Genomic DNA, 16,012 nt, shown 5'->3' on the forward strand with positions numbered 1-16,012 from the left:
ACTGTGAAAAGTATTAAATCGGTTGAAAATACCAACGTGTATCTGGATGAGGTTTGAAACCTGTTGGAACACCGCGAAGTTCATTAGTGCTAGGAAAAAGAGACTTGAAATGTTTCCTGAAGTTAACTTGGGATGAAAACAAGCCAAACCTGCCTGGTAGCTTTTCTGCGGGCGTGCCAAAATTACTCCCAAAATGCTGGACTATAATGAAGCAGCTAACACGAGTTACCAGGAGGACTCCACGACTCCCCGCTTCCACACATCAGAGACTTTGTCAACAAAGCACAGAAAGAAGTGAAGCTCCACAACTTTTCAAAAACCTGCCCCTTATTTTGAGGCAGCTGCCTATGAAATCAACCAGATTTCAAGCATGACAAAAGATAATTTTGAAGTAGCATTTATATATTCAATGTTTGTTCAGTGGAAGGCAGACCAAAACCCTTCGAGTTTATGAACACTGCTCCAGATGAGTCACCTCCCGAACATCAATAACCTCAGGTGCTTGTTCTCATGGATCTGAAGCAGCAGCAGAATAGAATATTTATTTAAGTATTGAGAGGCAGAGTAATAGGAAAAAGTGAATTAAAATATCTTTTACATACAACAGGAAAAGTTTTTAAGCTCAAAAGTTCAAGTGAATAATCTTGGTGTAAGAGTTGATAATTTTCTTACTGAATTTAAGACTTTCTGGTTCACTGGTACCCATTCATCTTGGAGGCATGTTCTATTATTTTTCATTCAGCATCCCGAGTAAGTTTCTAACAGGATGTGAACACAGTCCAGGTTGTGGATTCTTTTGCAACACAAACTTAGATATATTTTTGTGTTGTTGTGAAATAAATGCTTAATTATCACTCAGAGCTTTTTCTTTAAATGTTGTCTAAACTAGGGACCATATTCTGCAAAGATTTACAGATACTTGGTTTTAGCTGAAGACAGTAGGCCTATTCTAGATGTTAAAGTTAACACTTAGGTGTTTACAATCTATTGGGTCCAGGCAATTAGATACAACATTTGGACCAGGTGCCTTAGACAAGGGTGTACAGGCTTTACCATATTTTCTGCAATATTTATTTGTAATGAAGACTGGGAACACCTAAATTTTCTCTGAACTAGAGATCCATAAAACATTAATACTCATGTAGCCAGACTGACTTTGGTCTTCCTTCTCACCTCCCAAATTTTCAGTTGTTATGGTTTGAGGAACCCACAACAATTTATTGTCATTTAGACAATTGTTCTATCACCTGATGACCCCTCCAGGAAGGGGAATAGGGAAAAACAAGGAAACCTGTGGGGTGAAATATAAAGAGATTTAATAGAATAAGAATAGATAATTAACATTAATAACACTAAAGAACCAATATTGATCCTGATACCAATATAAAATGTACGAGGATTACACTCGGCCAATTCTATCAGCAGGAAGCTGTGCACTCCCAGCAGGGGACAGCAAATGTTGAACACTGCGAGCACTATGGCTCTGGGAGGAAGGGAAGGGCTCAGGGGTCCTGCACTGGGGCAAGAAGTTCTTAGGATCGCAGCCATCACGGGGTAGAGAGAACTTCTCAGCAAACTTTCTAATTTATATTGAATGTGACATTCATGGTATGAAATAATCCTGTTGGCCAGCTTGGGTCAAATGTGCAGGTCTCGCTCCTCCTCATCCCTGCACCTGGCAAGGCGTGAAAACACTGAGACCTTGAAACCCACATACCGTAGCTGGCTATAAAGTAAATATTTTCACAAATTCAGACACTAGAGTCTTCTAAAAGTGCAGTTTTCCCAAGCATTAGAGTAGAAATTAGTCCTGTGTCATTCAAACCAGGACATCATTAAACCTCCATCTGAGATCTGGACTTGAAATCTGAAAATCAGGGGCTCAGTAGCCGGGCTTCTCTGTAAGAACAGGACACCTTTCAAAGGATAAAACCGATATGACATTGCTTAGATGTTCCTGCCAAAATCTAAGTAACCGAATTTTTCAACCAGAACAAGATCAACTTTACTTAGACTGGTGCCTGAACAAGTAGCTGCTTGTTTAGGTGTAACCAACTCATAAATTTATTAACTCAGATACATCCTTCACTGCAATAAATTGCTTTATTTAAATTTATTGCTTACTTTTTGCTTTGGAAACTGTAACAGACTGATACTGGAATTTCTGGGGGAGAAATAAAGGTTCCTGCAGGAATCTCACAGCCCTGGCTGATAACCTGTGGGACTGTACAACCATGGGACCGTGATTAATGGTAACACACAAGCTGGTGTAAGAGGTTTGTGGAGCTCTAAAGGACCCTTCAGCTTCCTTCATAGATCCCATTCCTGTGTTAAGCAGCACTGATTCAGCGTGCCAGACTATTGCCCTGGCTTATCCACAGGCCTTGCGCCTTGGCTTAAAGCCACGGATGCTGCTGCTGGAGTTTACGTGAGCGAGAAAAGCAAAAGAGAGTACTGCTGTCAAAACCTGTCATGAAAGAGGTGGTTCTAGTCATGAAATCTGTATCAACCATTGCATGAATAGTGTTGGCTTTGACTCCGCTTTCAGCTCTGAGACTTTCATGAAATGTGGCTTCATACATCCCTCTCCCAGTGTTTTAGATTATATGAAACCAACACCTTTTCCTGCAGTTGCTTGGTACACAGTAAATGTTACAAGTAGATTAGAAAATGAAAAAAAAAAGGAACCCGAAGTCAGACTGCTTTCTACATTTAGAAACTGGAAGAGGTAGCCACGTTTGTGAAAGTAATGTCTACAGCACTTACTGCCGTTGGCCCAAATACTATGTTTTAAGTCCTCCTTTTTAGGTGTTGCCCTTTGGTTTTACTAGGTTCTGCAATTAAAAAAAAATCAAACAACAAAACAAAACCACAGCACTTCTAATGGGCAAAAGTTTTTTTTTTTAAATTTAAATGTCCAGCTGGACGTTTACAATATTGTGAATTTAGAATTCACATACTTAAAATGCCATCTTGAATCAGTAAGAAAAGTATTATGCATATTTAATACAATACATGCAATACATACATTTCATAAACAATTTTAACTTATAAAAAACCACATATGCCATTCACACTTAATAATATTGATAAACTTGATAACTAAAAAATGGCAAGTAACAGTTGCTTGAGACAAATAAACCTGAAAGCTTTGCTTCACAATTTCTCACAACTACATACTTGAAATAAGAAAAATCTGAGAAGTTTAAATAAAAAAATAATGTCAGAATTATAAGCTAGCTAATATTGAGAAGAAGAGCTTTTTCTTAACCTTTACCAAGATCTATAGGATGCAAAGCAGGACCAGCACAGAGTCTAGAAGTAAAAATAAATATGACTTAATAGGAGACAGGAATGTGAAATGATTAAAGGCAGCATGACAAACTGAAGATAATAGCATGTTACTGTACATAGCATCCTAGTCACTCTTTTACATTCATTCTTTTCTGAGGACTACATTAGAATTTAGTAGATTTGCCATAATACAGCATAAAATATCCAAATGTTCATGGAGACTTTAGAAATAGACTTTCTGTTCTGCTTTGCATTTCTGCCTATTTTTTTTTTGTCTCTCTGAGACAGTACTCTCCATTTCTCTTCACTGCTTAAAACATGATTCATGTTTGTGAGGGTTCTGTTTTCATTATGCTAGTCTTTTTTCTTAGTGGCGTAACATTGATAGGAAATGCTGATCTGACCATGGAATAATCCATTTCACCTCGCTCAGTAGTCTTTTTTACAAGATACGAAATATTGTTTATAGTGGAGGCAAGAAGAAAGATAAAGAGAGCTGGACATTGGTTTTTAAAAGCTGAACAGATGCCATTATTAAAATTCTGTTTGGAGATAAGTATTGTTCGTGTTATGGCTAATACAGCAATGAAAGGAAAAAAACCACCTTTGACGATCCTGATTTTTACTTTCTTTTACTTAGTTATTATGAGAGAAAACACCATACTTGGACATGAACTTTTATGCTCTACTTTCCTTTTTACACTTCACAAGAATTTTTATACATACATATATTTACTTAAGGGAATATTGCTGCTTTTTATCGGTTGCCTTTATAGTTTTTGTGCTTGATAGAATCTATTATGAATAATATAGCTTGAAGCTTAAATAGTAATATAAGCATTTTTTTATTCCTCTGTTAAACATGTCTTTTCAATAACTAGAGAACTGATTGAAGACAAAATAGTGTTAAATATGTGAGACTAAAAATCTGGAAACATTGTTAACATTGTTCTAAGGATAGCTACTTGAAAGAGGGTACATTTACATTAGATATTAGGGACATTCTTTACTGTGAGGGTGGTGAGGCACTGGAACAGGTTGCCCAGGGAAGCTGTGGATGCCCCATCCCTGGAAGTGTTCCAAGGCCAGGCTGGATGGGGCTTTGAGCAGCCTGGTCTAGTGGGAGGTGTCCCTGCCCATGGCAGGGGGGTTGGAACTAGATGATCTTCAAGGTCGCTTCCACCTCTAACCATTCTATGATTCTATGAATGACCGTAAAATTTTATGCTGATAGCATCATTAGATAGTCTACAGAAAACAGAAGGAAAAGCTTAATACTGCATGTAAATACTTGTCTCAAGCAGAGCACCCAAAATTAGTAGTCAGCTGTGAAAATGCTAACCAAATTGCAAACAATAATTTTCATACCACAGAAGTTGCTACACAGATGAATTCATAACATTTCTGAGGCAGTGAAAATCTTAAGTGATTAACACTAGAAAAACCATTCATAGCAGGATTTGGATTGTGGACTATACAGCAACACATGATGAAGAGTAAATATCCAACTGCCTCACTGAAAAGAAAAGAACACAGAATGATGCTTCAAATATTAAATTTACTAAATATGTGTGGATAGGCTTTACCTTTGTGTTGATTCAGTATTGTCAAGGATAGTGACATGAGTTAAATGTATTCATAATATTCTGAAGTGTTTTGGCTTTTTCAGAGCATCCAAAGTATTACTTGAAGCTTTCAAGAATGATTTGGTATTTCACTGGGCATGCCAAATTTATTTTAAAAAAAGTTATTTTTATTTCAAGTTAAGCATTTTGTGCACTTTGCATGCTGTGCAAAACTGAACTTATACCAGATAGAACTATAATCTTCCTTCCCCATCCATAACTTCAGAACAAGGACTGTGTTTTTCATAAAGCTTGTGAACATGTTTGAGTACTACTGGAAACAACTGTTAGAAGGGGTGGTATAGAGAAATGCTTCATGAATCTGTATCAATGTATTATCCCGGTTTAGCAAACTTCTGCAAGCGCCTGACTCTAAACATATTAGCCCTATTGTTTTATGATAAAATGCTTTACTGAGTCAGTTCTGTTCCCTATCTTGATCCCTGATGGTCTGTGAACAAAGGATTTTCCTATGCTTTATTTTAGCACATGTCCCTAATGAGTATAACAAATATTCCCAAACTGACAATGATTTTTTGAGTATTTTTTTTATTGTTTGAAAACCTACACTTGATGAGTAGTGATCTATTTATTTCAGTTCCTTTGATTAGATGAACATGAGTCTCTGTTTTCTCTTTGAGATTCTGGGATACTTTCAGAGATGGAAGTCCATCCCTTCTGTTCTCCTGTTTCCTCAGTTGGACACAATTTGTGATGGCATTATATGTCCAGAAACTGCCTTATATTGCAGGACAGCTTTCTGATGCAGCAAAATTGTCTTTTTCTAGTGGTGGAAACATTTATTGCACACGACCTACTTTTTTTACGATGTGTTTACTCTGTATTTATCTACTTTAGCAAGTAATTCGGTGAAATAGGAAAGGATCGATATATTGAAAGTAGTGAGTGTTCAGGCTTCTGATACCTCCAGTATATTTGATCTGGGGAGTTTATTTTGGATGAGATAGACTGGCCCAGTGCTGCACATCTCCATTGCGCTTGTAGTTTGAAACTGTCTGAAAGATAGACAGCCTACAAAGCTTTCTGTGGGTCCCTCTGGAAACACCAACCCCTTTGTTCATTTAATTCACAACAATGTCATTAACGTATTAGTGCCCATATTATTATCACTAGTATTAAAGATAGCATATGAAAGCCCTTTCAGTGTTATTATTTGTACCATTTCCAAGTGAAACAAGGGCGTGTGCTGTACGATCTACCTTCCCTGTGCAAGTTTGAACAACATATACTGCAAGGAAGATGTAGGGAAGAATAGTAGACTTAATCCAGCACCTGCAGCAGCAATGCTAGGAAGGCACCATGAACAAAGTGGCCTTCAGTCCTCTGACATGTCCTTTTCGCTGAGGAAGCAGTGGAAGAATGTCCTTCTGATGACCTTGCCTCTCCAGCTGCTTTGCCCATGGTTGACTGGAAATTTATGGGGATGGGAGGTGACCTCAGGCTTGTGGAACTCCATGATCATAACACATGGGATAATGAACACTGGGTGTGAAATTTTCAGATGCGGAGGGGCACCTTTTGAAGGTGTCTCAGCTGGCTGCATTCCTTTACCGTTCTTGCGTAATATTTTGGAATCCATACTTGTGTTCAAAAGAGTCCACTCCACCTCCTTGTGGAGTCTTGCAACCCCCAACTCCTACTAATCAGTGGCTAACCAGCTTGGCATAGACAAGACCACTGTGGGCAAAACAGTGATGAAAGTCTTCAAGGCCATCCATGAAACACTTTTTGTTTGAATAGTGGCAACCTCCTGGCACTGTTGCTGAGTTATCCTATTGTTTTTGTGATAACTTTGTCACTTTCAGATGAACAAGTAATGTTGTTAATTGGTTTCTGGGAGGTGGAAGGCATTTTATACAGCAGGAAAGTCAAAGAGATTGAACTAGACTGTAAAAATAAGGTAATAAAAATAAGGGGTTCAGCACTGGGGAAGAGGAACAAGAAGGAAGGCAGGTAAAGATGGGAAAGGACTATGCACAAGGAACGTGGATGATTGAGGAAGGATCAGCAGAGTTTTAGGAAAGAGTTGAGAGCTGGCAGCTGGCAGTTGAGGCAAATGCTCCCACGGCATTTGGCTCTGTAGAGCATCAGATGGATCCACTGTGTTTGAAAGCTCTGCCTTGCTTGAGAACCTCATATTGGCATTTGTTATATACATGGTGCAGGACTTTGCGACAGCGTGGTCCTCATGTGGGGTCAGGCCCCTCAAGACATTGAGTGTATCTGGGGGGAAACTGGGAAGTTAGGCTCCTCCAGGAGGAATCTAGCTCAGGTACACCAAAACTGCTTTGAGAAACGAATACCAACATGTGGTGGGTAAGAGCAACGACGGGACTGGCGTCAAAGCTGCATCGTTTTTCTGTAACACTGTGCTAGGTAGTCAACCTAGTCTGTGTTGACATAATAACAGCTATGCAAGGGAACAGGATTGGCTGGCTTTTAGATTTAGGTAACTCTTAAATGATTCAGAGTCATTAAGTTACATACATTTTTAGGCTGCAAAAACACATGTCCTTCCACATCTGCCTCAACACAAGTAAGAGGGTGTAACTTGTCATACATAATGACTCAAATCAGCAGTTTGACCTGTTTAGGCAGACTGAGTAGAAGTGATGGAACTATGCACATATATATTTTTTTCTACATAGATCACAGTTAGATTTTAAGACCTTCAGCAAAAGAACTATGTCACATTTACCTCTAGAGTTTTTAGCAGAACTGGTAAATACTGCTAAAGATTTAAGATGACTAACTTTTTGCTGTACTTAAAATAATTTGTAAGAGATACTGAGGGGCAAGGGGATGAACCAAAGCTAAATCATGGGAGGTATGGAACAAAGTCTTAATAAAAAATATCGTCTTCCAGGTTATTAGTGACTAGGCCTGGATTCTTACAGGTTTGCCAAGCTCCCATTGATTTTAGTTGGAAATGGGTGCCCAAATATCTGTGAAGACATAAGCTGTAGTTCTTTAAACAGAAAATACTCGGAAATGCAGTCCAGAGGAAGGGCAGATGGGAAGTATGAAATTGTTGAGCTGGGGCTTCATATAAAAGAAGATTGGTGGCTTCAGGTAAAAAAAAAAAGTCTAGGACAAAAATGGGGACTGCAAAGAAAAGAAGGGCAGGCAGAATGCCTGGGAAACACTGGTGGAAATAGGCTGGAACATGGGAAGAACCCTCAGGCAGAACAAGAGGTGGAAAAAGCTTTGCTGACTGACACCAGCAAGAAGAAACATAGAGAGGAAGGTAGAAATGGTAACATGATGAGTGGATGCACAAGTGCAAAGTGGATGTTCCAGCACTTTTTGACACCAATTTTCAGACTTAAATGTGGACAGAGGAAATCCCTTTTTTTTGTTTTCTTGTCAGCAAGATCAAATTAAGACCTCAAAAAGAGATTTTTGGCTGCAGACATGACAGTTTCCTCAAAAAAATTAAATTCAGTGCATTTACCTTCAAATGATTTAATGGCCTGGAAATCAGTGGGCACGCAGAAGACCAATGTTTACTCGTCTTTACTTGTCTTCACACAAAGAAGCAGAACAAGGATTAAAATTGGGTTTACTATTTTTGACCGACTACTCCAACCATCAGACTACTGTATTTTCCAAGGGATGTCCCTATTATAAGAGTTTTATCCACTTTCTGTCCTGACTTCAGGAGTTTCACAACAAAAAAATTAGTCAAAACTGTTTTGATTTTAGCACAACAGCACTTCCCAAAAGGAAAAAAAAAAAGTACGTAAAATTCCTAAACATTTCTTCCTGGTAGAGGAACCACATCAACAGGCTATCAAGTCCGACTATTTGTTGAACTTATGTTTCATTGTAGAGGTTCAAAAAGTAGACCACCCTATAAGCCATTGGAAGATGAAGAGCAACAGGGAAATATGACTCACATTTCAAAAACGATCTCCTTTAAGAGGACAGTAAACTATGCTTTCCTTGTGCTGTGTCTATGTGAATAGCTTTTAACTAAGATTTTTCAAGCAGTTGCTCATCGTATCTTTATTTGCATCTGAAATTAAACAGTATTGAACTACACAATGGCTGTTTGCAGGGGTAACTGCCAGTGTAATCAAGGGGTGGTGGTGTTTTCATCTGCCAGGTCTCCAATAAGGTGTAACTTCACATCTCCTCCTACTTCCTTTTTCCAACATTTTTTCAGTTGCTGTAAGCTATAGTGGCTCCAGTTCTCTGCCTTTTCCATGTGAAGGAGGGTTGGGATGCTCTTGTGACACAATGGAGACTTACATACATTCTGGGATGAATCCTTTGTGGCTCTATGATGCTGCAACACCAAGCAAGTCACTGAAGATGTGGTGTATTATAGAATGTGCAAGTCTGAACCAAAAACTCAAGGCAGATGCCGTTAATACCATCAAACAAATATTTGCTCACTAATTATTGTTTTAAGAGCAGACCTGATATCAAACAGATCATCAAACAGGTATTTGCCCACTAATTATTATTTTAAAAGCAGACTTGCAGTGAGAATTGCTTTTTATTAAAGGAGAGATTGTTTCTCAAACATCACTTAAATGCATTTATTTTCTTGTCTCTGCTTTTTTGCTGCTTGTTCCTTATTATGACCATCTTTTTTAATTGCTTCAGAGAAATAGATATGTGAAGCGGTATTTTTTTATTAGTGATAAATGTTTTCGGAGTGGTAAATCACAAAATGCCTGGGGTTTGTGTTCCCTCTACCTTGTAGATATATCTCCTTTAAACCAGTGGAAGAATTATGCTTAGGTACTTACTAGGCAGCAAAACTATGGGCCACAAAGCCAGCCTTTGCTGAGCTCATGAAGACAGATGACAGCGAAGAACAGATGACGAAGGCACTGTCCCTGCTAGTATATTTTGCTTTAGTTGCCTAAGGCATTACAGCTTGGACTGATATTAGATGACGCATGGATGAAAGTGATACAATTCATATTTCCAGTGAGAAGCGTGTTCATTTCGGTTGAATCATATGATGAATACCGATGTGCTCCTGCTAGTTCTGATAGAAGAAATAAAGTAGTCAGCACTTCATGCATTATTGAATGTGCTCTTCATTTGTATTTGTTTCGGTTGATTAAGATTAGAGGCACAATAGAGGTTACTGCACATGTACTAAATTCCAGGTCTGACTAGGGAAGTATAGAAAAATAGCCTTTGCAACTCTTTTCCGCAAATATGTATTCTTAGATAAAATTTATAAGCCATTTTATAAAATCGAGTGGAGCATGTAAAATGCCTCTTAAATCAACTTCAAAGCAACTTTATTTCACTTTTTTAGCTTACTAAAAAGAAGGGTTAGCTGAAAGTGACGTATCAAAAGCAATCTGAGTTTTAAACTGAATGAATTATGGTATGAAGTCACCTATTAGTGTAACATTATGACTGGATGTTATATGCATCTGAGAGGCAGGGGCACCAATTATGAAGACACAGCTTAAGTACTGCCTCTGAATTAGTAACACACGCTTTGCATTTCCATAGCAGTTCAATCATAAGAGGTTAAAAAGCTTCACAAACATTACATTTTGGCATAGTGTAAGGGAGGGAAAGAATATTGGTAAACGTCTTGTTCCAGACCACACGGGAAACTGAATCAAGAACAACATAAAGCCAGATGGTCTGCCAATTCTTTCATACACAATGAAACATTATATTAAACATTTTATTCAACATTTGGAAAAGACACTGTAAGCCCTAAGCAGAGTCTCTGGATCCTGGAATAAAATAAATGATAAAATCATCCTTCAATGCTTACCTCAATAACTACCAAAGAAACTGTAAGGAAAGTTTATGCTGGAATTATCCAGCTGAGGGGTGTACCTGGATTCAAATCTACAGCACTATGGGACTTCCCACACGTTTCATACATTGTAGAAGAAACCTTGTATTGATTTGGTCTCAGGACACAGAAGACCCTACACATTAGTAGTAGCCCATTAAAAATGACTACAGACAGCAGTGGTGTCTGATGAGTTTTTAAAGAGAGTTATTTTTCTTAACCTACACTGCAGCATTACTATAAAGATATAAAGTTTATAATATAAATTAAACCCCATAATTCTTAGATTTACAGTAGATTGCAAATATGTATTAGATTTACAGTAGATTGCAAATATGTATTTGTAAGGTTGTATCTGAAAAACTAGATGTTGTGTAATTCCTGGACAGATGTTCAGTTTTCTCTTAAACCAGATAAATATTATTTACTTGGAGAGATACATATTACAGGCCAACACACTTGTTAAGCACGCTACAGATTTAACTACATGTTGCAGCTAGATGAAAGCAGCAAGTTCTCCGTGGCCAACAAATTGGATTTCAGGAGATTTGCTTTTAAATAAAGAACAATTTTTGTATCATTAAATACTTCACTCATGCAAATACAATACTTCTGATTTTGGCAATCCAGAATTTTAGTCCTGGGTTACCTGGGGCAACTACCTGCACATCTAACTGTAAACACTGCTAAGGAGCTGAAGAGTTTTTCACTTTAGAAACTGGATAATTATGTAAGAAATGTGAAGACAACCTGGAAAACCCAAACCACAGAGTGAGGAAGGAAAGTTTTAGGTAAAAGAGGTGATTACAAAAATGTGCACTCAAAAGTTATGCAAAAATATCCCTTACCTTTCAAGACTTCTGTTCAGTCCCGATTCAGTAGAATCAGTGCAGAAAAAGTACTTCAAAAGCAAGATGAGCTTAAGTCCTGTGACAAAGAATCACAGATGCCCAGCGTTGTCAGCAACTGAAGCTTCTCATCAGAAAGAATATTTAACTGCCTATTCTGCTGCTTTGCCGTGATAATTTATTCCCATTCTTTCAGTCACAAACAGCAAAGTGATGCCACAGCAAATCATCCTGTCGTGAAGCAGAAGAAAAATGAAGAAATCCAGACACTAACAAACAGGGTGGAGCCCAGTCCACTCTTCTCAGGCCAAGACAGTGTCAATTAAAGATTTCTTTTCTTGTTCTCCTGACTTCAGAGATCCACCCAGTGTCATAAATTGGTATTGAAGCTGCAAAGTGCCCTATCACTGTTCACAACACTCTTAGTTACCACTGTTTTAATCTCAGAAAAGATTGTATTTTTGTCTAGCTGTGGGGAAAAAAAAAGAAAAGCATCCTTAATCTGTGAAAGGATTCTGTATTTATTCCCTAACGTGGTCATAACAAAAATAAACAAAACTTGGTGCTCTGCTTTTCCACATAAATCTGAGCTACTTCAGTTTTGGGAAGTCTAGGACATCACCATAGCAACAGGAGGTTACCTCACTGCTGCCAAGTCTGGCTACGTTTGATACTTTCTCTTGATGACATAGACATTGGGTAATATGAATGCAGAAAGGAGAATGAATTGGATTCAAACAGTATCTTCTCAGGAGAAATCTGAAGACATAAATAAAAAGTGAGTATTGTTAACATCCGTGATTATTTTAGTGGAATGGGTCATGATTTTTTGATATATTTTGCATTCTTCTGTCTTGAGACTTTACAGAGCCTGCTTTTATGCTAATTATTTGAGCCTCCCACTTTTAAGTCTGTTCAACTATCTGGAATTCATCTTATATGTTTAATTTCTCTTATGTCAGCCACTGATTTGGCTGTAAGCCTTAGGCAAGCTGGAGCTGTTCCAGTCTTTGTGAGCAAAGTACTTACATAAAAAAAAAACACCTTTTTTTTTTTTTTGCCAAAAAATTCAAACTTTTGTCAAAGGCTTTAGATTCCTCTCTTGCAAACGAAGACCATGAGAACTCTTCCAGAGTCAGTACTGCCACATAGAAAAGCTTCTGATTTATTCTGATCTTACGGTTTCCCTAGAAAATGCTCATATCCAAAAGATAAATAGTAACGAAAAGTTCTCTATACAACAATCAGGCCAGTGGTAGCTGCCGGCTGATGTAATGTACTAACACTTTTGCAGAGATGGCGAAAGGTCTGATGTTCATGGATTTATTGTCTTAGGGCACTTGTGTTGTATATATAAAAGTTAAGTTCAGCCTATGGAAGCCACTCTCCTCTTATTAACACAAGATTCCTGCTATGTGTTACCCCTCTTGAAGTCAGTTGGCATTAGGTGAACTGAAACAACTGGTAGAGAAATTTTTCTCTCTCCATTAACTAAGAGAAGACCTTGGCGATAAATTTATTCTGATAAATAAATAAATAGGACCAGGGTGCAGCTCAAGCACTGACCTCTCCGTAATCGACACTGCTTAATTTGTAAACTTACTCTCCAGCTGCATTTGGACTGCTCCAACTAGTTGTTTCCAGGAGGTCCCTAGAGAGTGGGCTAGTCCTAAGCACCACTTGGCCTTGAGGCCAGGGACTGGACCCAAGCCCACTTATTTAGGAGGACAGACAAAGCCCAATATTAGCCATCTGTGCTTTAAATTTGGGCTTTTGTGAATATCATCCGCTTCTGTTTTCTTTCTGAGTTAAGGTTCCTGAGCTTTCCTGAAGAAAAGATGTTTGGAGCTGGACAAAACATTTCAAATTCTTTAATTTTCATACATATTCATAGTTCAGATTAGGCTGAAGAATAACAGTAAAATGGTGGAAGAAAAGATGAAAAAATTGTCCTGGCACTGAGGGTTGTGACACACCTCTTTACATATCAGTTTAATTCTCCAGGACTGCAATCCCAACACTTTTCACAGCTACCAGCTGAGAAGTAACATGCATACCCCTTTTTTTTTAATATAACTTTTATAAGACATTCATTTTTGAAAGTCTGGCTCCCTTGTTGATATGTTTAATAGTATAAATACTCAGGAAACCTGGTGGCCCAGGTCCAATGGGATGTCTTTTTCAGCTGGTATGAAAAGACATCCAATGGAAAAAACAAACCAAAACCCAAACAAAAAAAATCACAGAAAGTCACTGCTGCTGGTTTTTTGATTTAACACCCCCCCCGCCAATACTCTGGTCCTGGATCATGCCCTAACTGTTGCCATTCCCCACCCTGTTACAGCCCTCCTTTTAGAAGAGAAAACACAGCATATTTCCAACTTGCACAAACATATTGTCCAACAAAAACGATTCCTGTCATCAGCCAACTTTTTTCTTGCTGCTCTGTCCTTAACCCTGCAGCATTCCATCCTGCTCCTTCTGATGGAGACCACCGCCGCGACCGTCTTTTTGTCACAGAACAACCCCTGGCACCCCTCCACGACCTCAGAGATGTTCCCCTACAGAAGCCAGACATAATCCTTTTTGTAGATGGATCCTCGTCCTTTCCCCATGGCTCCACAGGGCATCCAGCTGCAGGGTGTGCTGTCTGTACTTGCACCAACGGTCTAGAAGCTTATTCGTTGCCAACCATCTCTTCAGCACAAATTGCAGAACATGTTGCACTGACTCGCGCCTCTGTCCTTGCACAAGAGCATTCAGCCGCCCCTGAGCAATCAGTGTTTCGCTGATTCCCAATATGCCTTTGGGGCTGTGCACAACTGTAGGCAACTCTGACAACAACTAAACTTCTTAATATCTGGCACTCCTATTCGAAACAGCTGCTACGTTGAAGCTCTTCTGCAAACATTGTTATTACCCTCTCTTTTAGCAACAGTAAAACGCTAAACTCATGTTTTTCCTTATGAAGATATCACATGAGAATATGCCTTAACTGATGAATCAGCAAGGAGAGCAGGACTTCCTGGCCAGCAGGGTCTTGAACATGCTCTCATCAGCCTTTCCTCATTTTGGAATACCCTTGTACTACACAGCAAGCGGGGTACTCATTTCACAGGCCAAGTTGTCCAGCTGGCCTGTAAAGCCCTAGGAATCCAACAGCATTTACCCTGGGGAGCTGCTGAAAGGAAGAATTCTGTTTTAAAAACTAGACTGGCCAAAATTTGTGAAAAAAAAGGCTTTAAATGGCCAGATGCTTTACCATTAGCCCTGATATACATCAAGAGCACCATGAATAAAAAACACACGCTACCCCCATATGAAGTTGTAATGGGTAAAGCCATATGGGTACTGCATGGTTACCGCACCTAAGCCACCTCATTGATCCAAGCTACAGATGACTGATGATGTTATGGTGGATTGTTGCAATGAAATGTGTGAGGACTATTCACTCACGGGTAAAAGAGGCACTTCCAGAACCTGCCTCTGAACATGCCACTCTAGGGAATCTGGAGACTTGGGTCTACACCAAGGTGACACACAGACAACTCAAGATCAACAGAATGGAACCCATAAAGATGCCCTGTCTTCTAAGAGTCGAAAGTCCTTATCTCATCACATAAACTATTAAAATACCTTTCTTCAGTTGGCCTACCATTATACTAAAGATGTAGATGTTTCAAAATATTGGGTGTGTTTCCATATCCTTCATCAATCTAATGAATGTGTCACCACCCTTCCTATAGTATGTAATTCATCAGTAAAAAGACCAGTCTGGAATGCCCAGAGGGCAGAAATTTCTTGTCAAAGATTATCGCTAATGACAATACATGGGAACTGATCCAAATTGATCCAACATGGATGTGCATGAAGCTTCAACTCCTGCTCGCCACCTGGCACTGGATGCCCCTGGGGAACATTTGTTACTTGAAAGCAAACGCAACATGCGACATGTGACACAGTAATTGTACCAAAACTATTAATTTTCAGAATGATACTAGATGTTCATTTGATAACTCATAAAACCGTGAGTTGACATCATCTTCTATACATACTTCCTTGGGACACTATTTCATTAGTGCCACATTTGCATACCTTTGGCTCCCACAGGACTGGTTTGGATCATTACTGGTTATATTGGGTATATAATGCCAGCTGTTCCAGTTGCCGTCTCTCCCCTCTGAGTATTCTCAGAAAAGGCAAGCTATGTCAGCAAAGACAAGAGTGTGAAAAAATCAGGACTGTTATACCTCTCATGTATGAGGTGGCAAGTGCCATTAAAAATGGTTTATTAGCTATTATTTAAACAAAATTGGGAATAACGCTGCAGATTCTTACCAAATAATGATTGAAATGACTGCTACCTGTACAGCCACCCTTCAAAACAGGTTAACACTTGACTTTATGCTGGCTTATAAGGGGGAAATATGCACCTTAAG

The sequence above is a fragment of the Rissa tridactyla genome, chromosome 1 (assembly GCF_028500815.1).
Source record: "Rissa tridactyla isolate bRisTri1 chromosome 1, bRisTri1.patW.cur.20221130, whole genome shotgun sequence".
In the NCBI taxonomy this organism is placed as follows: domain Eukaryota; kingdom Metazoa; phylum Chordata; class Aves; order Charadriiformes; family Laridae; genus Rissa; species Rissa tridactyla.